The following is a 7503-nucleotide window of genomic DNA, read 5'->3' as shown; positions in this document are numbered from 1 at the left end:
TTGTTCTTTATTCTAAAAAATAGGGCTTTTTAGTTAATGATAAAAAGGAAGACTTTTAGTTGTATTATCTTCGAGAATGGGTTAATAATTTTGAGTTTTGATGTTAAAAACGTAGGAAGCACCCAAGAAAACTCTAGTTTTTCCCTCAGTGTTTTGTTGACTGTCGTGGTATTATTGGATGGTGTTTGTGGTGTTGTTGGTGGTGTTGGTATTTGTGTTTTTTGGTGGTGGTGTCGGTGGTCTTGGTGTTGGTATTGGTGGCATTGGTGGTGGTCTTGGTGGCATTGGTCGTGGCATTAGTTGTGGTGGTGGTGGTCCATCTGTTGCAATGGGTGGAAGATCTGTTGGGAGATATTAAATAGGTCTTCAAACAGATTCCCCATCTGTTCCAACTGATGGGTTATCCGTTGGAGTATTTTCTTGTAATGTGGTAAAGAATAATTTATTGAAATTTCTCCACCTGTTACAACAGGTAAAATATCTGTGGGGAGATATTAAATAGGTCTTCAAATAGATTCGGGTTCCCCATCTGTTCCAACTGATGGGTTGTCCGTTGGAGTATTTTTTTTTTTATTATGTGGTAAGAATAATTTATTGAAATTTGTCTCACCTTTTTTAAAAAAATTATGCAGACATCAAATGCAATGTATTTTTTGTTTTTTCTTTTGTTTGTAGTTAAAAGGGTTCTCCCAAAAGAAAAGAAATAGAAAGTGGAGAAAGTGGATTAACTTTCGATCACCAAACAAAAAAGGCTAGAGTACAGATAGATTCGGAGGAACTTCCAGAACAATCTCAGTCAGGGCAAAATAAAGTCGAGGAAAGTGATAACTCCTCCTCACCAATGGGGAGTGAAATAATATCGAAATTCCAGCATGATTCTGTCAAAACCATTAGTATTGACAAGTTTCAAGTTGGGATGCCGATGAATAGCCCTAATACAGTATTTGGTGATCTTGTACTTAAATGTCAGTTAGGGAAACCTTTTGACGAACTTAGGAGTATTATGAAGAAGGAAAACATAGATGGACTTTTTAAGAAGAGCTGCTTTGCACACTTTCTTGAGCTTTCTGGGCCCCACTTTTTCCGTTTCCCAATGATCATGGTATATGGCCTTCTCAAGTACAGGATCATGTATGCAGGGGATGATGGAGGTCCGAAGGAGGGCAAAAATAAAATAGATGAAGTTTGGATCAACTATTGTGGCATGCCAGTTTGTTTTGGAATGAAAGAGTTTGTCATTGTGACGGGCTTGAGATGCGATTGTCCAAAAGAATCTGCCATCAAGAAAACACCCCACAAAGGGTCCAACAAATGCAAGGTAAAAAAAGATGGGTTGTTGGACATTGTTAGACCTAGCTACAAAGTGAAGGATTTGATAGCGGATCTCAAGAATAAAGACATACCAAAGCACTACAGGGAGAAATTGTGCTTAGTTTGGTTTGTTCATTCCGTTTTATTAGCAAGAGACGTCAAGAAAGTCATAGAACATGATTTGTTGGTGCTTGCTGATGATTTTAGGAGATTCAACGATTATCCCTGGGGCTACGACAGCTACTACTTGACTGTTAAATATTTACTGAAAGAGCTAAAGCCAAAGACGACCATATTATACGGCTTTCCTTGGGCTTTCATGGTAAATTTGATCACTATTTTTACTCATTCATTAATTTATATTGAATATAATTGTGACTTTTTTTCTGCTTACTTCCTGTTTATAATTTTTAGGCTTGGGCATGTGAAGCCATTCCTCCCCTCCGAAAGCATTTCATGGATTACCCGGATAAGGTTTCTCATCCAAGAGTCCTTAGATGGTTGGCTGCAGTAGAGAGCAGCAGAAAAAATATTAATGAGGCTGATCTCTTTAACCCTCCAGATAATGCAGTACGTCTTCTTTCAACTAAAATAATTTGCCTCAAAAAAAGATATTGAAACAGATGTTCCATCTGTTGCAAGAGATTACCCGTCAACTGCAACTGGAGCAATGGGTAATCTATTGCAACAGGCGATCCATATTTCGCAACAAATTAACCATATGTTGCTCTGTTCTCTGAACCCTACTCAACAGATTACCCATCTACTGTAAATTATGCAACAGATGGGTATTCTGATGCAACATGTTATCAATCTATTTCAACATACAGATCAGCTGTTGCGGTAGCTAGATCGTCTGTTGCATAAGTTAGCTGTGTTAACATAACCCAAGCCCCATGTAACCCAACTGACTGCAATTATTATAATATGTGTCATTTTTTATTGGTTGTTCATCCTTGGATCGTGCCTACCATTGATGAGCTGGTGATGACTTCTTTTCTTACTCTGGGTCTTGTTGATACAAAAGAATACCCAACGGTGGAGTTAATAAAGAAGGAATTGGATGGAGCAACATCCATAAGAAGAGAAGTTAGGCAAGGTCAGTTTAATGTTGAAGCTCTTCACGACCTAACTTAAACTGCAACATATCTGGGTGCTTTTTCTGGGGGTGTTGCTGGTGGAGTTGTTTGTGATGGTAGCAGCCATCCTGCTTCTACTTCTGCTTCCAGTCGTGATTATGAGCATTTTGGTGCTTATCAAAAAATAAATATGTTTGAAAATACCCCTTGTACAGGTCCTCCCTCTTATCCCTACACCGGTCCCTCCCACTCTTACAGTGGTCCCTCTCACCCCTCCTCATTCTTATGTTCTCATTGCAAATGGAAAGTGTGCAAGGACAGAGAGGATAAACTCCTCGACAAGCTAGAGGCTATTACTGAAGTTTCCAAAGAGTTGAAATCTAAGAGAGGTGTCATACCATCCAACGAGGTGAGGGAGCCATGCACTCCTACAGTGGAGGTTAGGAGAAAGAAAATAAAAATTAGACAAATTTTCTCCATTCTAAAATCAATAAAAAATACAACTCCCTCCGCTCTAATAGTTGTTAAAGTTCTGGGGCCGCTAAAGAAGGTGGACATATTTGCGACGCTTGGCAAGGAGAAGAAGAAGGAACTGGAAGAATTCATCAAGGTGAAGGTTCAAAAAGAATACACAATGCATTCATTTGCCGCCAAAGACTTCTCGAATATGAAAAATATGTGCGTGTGGTACGAGGACACGGTAAGTTTACTTTTGCTAACCTATCCTTGCAATCTACTCCATGAAGAAGAATCTATGCAGCATATGTGTAATCTGTTGCAACAGCTTGGTATTCTATTGCAACATAATACATATCTGTTGCATAAGTTGCGTTGGTTGGATAATCTGTGAACTGATTCAGAGAACCCTCTGCATCGGATTCTTTCCACTGTGTTTTTATTCTTTACAATTACTAACCTATTTAAAAATTATCTTCTTATGCCATAGTATGTTGATGAAATTATCTGCCTCATGAGGGGTAGACAATTAGCGTACCAAGATGTTTATGATGCTGCTGATAGGATAATGGACCTCAACTTCTACAATAATTTCAAAGATAGGTACGCTGATCTTCGTAATCTAGCTGATTTCGGTGGCCTGTGATTTGATCAGTTAGTTTCTACATTTCAATAGGATGAAGAAGCAATTAAATATGTTAGAGGGAAGAGGCCATATCCACATGGCAAGAGCTGGACCAAGGCAAAGAAAATCCTTGCAGTCATGATTGTGGATGTCACCCATTTTCTTATTGTTGATATACTACTATACGAGGGAAAGATTAAGGTTTATGATTGCAACTTACCTGTGTTTAGCGAGAAGATGATTTTAACCCACATGCAGTCACTCTTGAAGTTGTTGCCCAAGTTGTTGACGCAGAGTAAACTGATGGATTATTTGCCGGTCAGAAGTCTTGGCGAAGGAATCACGAGTTTTTGTAGGTCGAAATAAGAACATCTAGCTCCCAAAAAATACAACCGGTGTAGCGTGCGGGCCGTACTTGCTTGCATACATGGAGTGTTTGCTGACCGTCACACAAATGACCGGTATGTGCGACACTGTTGTGGGAAAGATGAAATGGGTCTGGGCATATGGGGCACTAACTAAATGGTTGGAGCCCGTGTATAAAAAAGAACATGTACAAAGACAGTGAAGAACACGATAACAAATTTTCATTTCAAGCCAATTCACTATACATATAGGGGCAATAATTTTTATGTCTGGCAAAGTTGAATTTTTATAATGCAACAGATTTTATATCTGTCATACAAATATAGTACCTGTTGTGACAGATTGATTATCTGTTGAAATAGGTTGGTTATCTTTTGCGTTATGCAGATATTCCTCGTTTGTCTGTCTCAACAGATTTATGATCTGTTACAACATATAACTTATCTGTTGCAACTGATCGGTAATCTGTTGGAGCAAATCAAAAAAATAGAAAGACTTGTTATATAATTTCCAGCAAATGACCTACGTGTTGCATCTCATGTTGCAACATATGTCTAAATTTATCTGATAAGATATGTCGTCTGTTGCAGCAGATGTATTATCTATTGCGATATTTGAATTTAGTACTCCATTTCAATTGACATGTTCAAAACTCAGAATTAATTATATTCATAGACAAAATAAAATAAATCGAAGCCTTCAGAAATTACATGAAATAAAATAACTCAACAAATAAATGAAATATAAAAAAAATCATTATGAGTACAAACGATCTACTCTACAAATAAAGCAACGAGTTAAATCAAGGAGGATAGGTTATTACATTGACGAACTCAATTTATAAAGATCTAATCAATATGGACAAGATGTTCTTCATCCAGTGCTATGAAATTCGTCTTTGGTCATCGTGGTCTTTAACGTTGGTTGCGTATAGCTTCTGAGCTTTCGCTTCTCCATATTTCTATAAAAAGCAGCATATCTTTTACGGAGTAATCCGGCATCAAGTCCATCATTTGGTACTTGTAATCCATCGCTCAAATACTCAGCATAGGCGGCAACAAAAAGACCGCAATCCTTGCGTTATAAAAAAATAGATAATCCATATCTTGAAGTTCATGCAAGCGTTGTGAAATTTGTGAAATGAAACTAAATCATGACACTTAAACTTACAGGCTACTAATGGTTGGTTGAGCAATTCCGTCAACATATTGTACATCAAATGGATTATCTATTTTATCTCGGTATGCTTCAATCGTCGACCAATTAGTACGAACCTTTTGATCCAAAAAGCCACTCATATCAAGGTAAGTAGACAATATTTTGGCCAGCTTTTGTATCTCAAATGACGGCCCAGAACATCTCCTTCACGACATCGAGTCATAAACTCGGATGTGCCTCTCTTTTAGAACGACGACAGCCAACACCCAATGGAATTCATCACCACAATTGATTGGGATGTACACATCATTGACCAAATACCAAGGTAAGCCAGCTGAAATGCTAAAACCTTTGATGATGTTGATTAAGCATTCCTCATTTCGGGAAATTTTTGATTGTTGTTGACAATACATATCGTAGGCATTATTGATGTAAACTTTGTACAAACAATTGTCTGTTGTGTATCTGTATTGTTCTTGTGTTTGCAACTTGGCCTTCTTTTGAAGGTAGTAAAAATGACATTGATGTGCTGCATATATTATCAACTATTTTGAATTACGTGATGAAAAAATCAATACGCAGATACAATTAAATAAAGTATTAATTAATAGTAATATGTATGGCCTTTAAACCTCATCATTCCAGAAAGTTTGGGATTGTGACATCAAATAGAACCAATTCTTCATTCCGGGATGTGCAACAACAAAGTCAAACATATCAAAACCAAGACTCGATTCGTTCACTTTGTAGCGCTTGTCATTTTGTTTTCTACATGATGATTTATATATGTTAATGTCAGGTTCTTACAACAAAAATTATATAAACCAATATCCATAAAATTGATATATGTACCTGCCGTCATGATGCTTTAACAGCCCATCGGCAATCCATTCTGAATAGTCGTTGATCAACTGTATTAGTTTTTTTGAAGCCTCGTCTTAGATGTTGAACCCTTCAAACGGGTAATTCTTCCGTTCTCCCAAACTGACAGGCTTCACATTTTTGTCATCTTTAGAAACAGTTGATGGATTATCAACTATCATATTATGATCTTCGGTAATAGCTATGACATCTACCTGGAAAATCAAAATTGTCAATGCTAAGTAGAGATATACAACAATTTTTCCATCTGTTGCAACAGATAATTCTTTTATTACATCTGATGGATTATCTGTTGGAAAAAATTCGAATAGGTAAATCAAAGCAGTACGATAATTTTGAACAAATGATCTATCTGTTGCAACATAAGACTCATCTATTGAAACAGATAACGAATCTGATGCAACAGGTTAGATAACAGTTGCAACAGATGTATACATCTGTTTGATAATTTTCAGTAGATGTATCATCTGTTGAAACAGATATGTGCTTGTTTATTTTTTGGAACAGATGATGTACATTCACCTTCTTTAGCTCATGCTGTTCTTCTGTGGCCCTTGCAAACTGAACATCGGTGCAAAACAAAGACAGAGGCGTTGCAATCTTTCTTTTTTTGATGATTGATGATGCCTTGGAAGTGTCTTTCCTTCTCCTTTTATCCGCCTTGATCCCTAGTGGAGTGTCTGGATATGAAATCCTCTTTGATGGAATAACACCCTCCTTAAATGTTATTTTCTTTACAGAAGTAGCTAGTGCATTAATAGCATTAATCACTTCATCGTGTTTCACCTTGCATTCTTGACATTTGCATAAAGAACATTCGGTATATGCGGCAAAATCTGGAGAATAATCTGTACAACCATTATGATTATAATCATAATGGCTTGTTGTTTCAAAAACTGTAAGAGAAGCATCATTAGCCCCACCCTCCAAAATTATTTTTCTTGTGATGGCTGTTGCTCCAAACAATTCCATTTTTATTCCATCAACGACCTTAGGGTCCGATAAAGTTTGCACAGATCGTAAACACGGTTGGTCGAAATAAGCCACAGATGGATAATCTAAAATAAATCGGTACATATATTAAGAATGATGATGAAATCATTTAATCATTAATTAAAATAAAAACTTGATTAGAATTGGACTTACTGCTTCCTTGGGGGGATTAAAAGATCAAGAAATTTTGCATTTTTATTGATTTTGGCCGACAACCATCTCAGAATTCTTGGACAGGAAACTTCTTCCTGGTAGTTCACTTGTTGTCTCATATAAGGAATGACTTCAAATGCCCAAGTCTATAACATAACGCCAATAAATTAAAAGCATTATTGAATAAAAAAATGATGAATCATATCATGATAAAAGAAATATTTACCATGAAGGCCCATGGAAAATCATATAAGTTGACTGTTTTGGCGTTAACGGAGTCAACAAATATTTGATAGTCATTTTGAAGCTTTCATAACCCCAAGGATAGCTGTTAAATGTCTCAAGATCCTCAGAGAGAGTTATTAAACCAAGGCTTATGTTGTTGTTAACGTCTTTCGCCCAAAGAACATTATGTACAAACCAAACCAAGCACAATGATTGCTTGTGCTTCTTTGAAAGTCCTTTACCTTTCAACGCTTC

The sequence above is a fragment of the Capsicum annuum genome, chromosome 12, assembly GCF_002878395.1.
Source record: "Capsicum annuum cultivar UCD-10X-F1 chromosome 12, UCD10Xv1.1, whole genome shotgun sequence".
Classification (NCBI taxonomy): domain Eukaryota; kingdom Viridiplantae; phylum Streptophyta; class Magnoliopsida; order Solanales; family Solanaceae; genus Capsicum; species Capsicum annuum.
The sequence above is the reverse complement of the archived record's forward strand: the minus strand, read 5'-3'. Positions refer to the sequence as shown.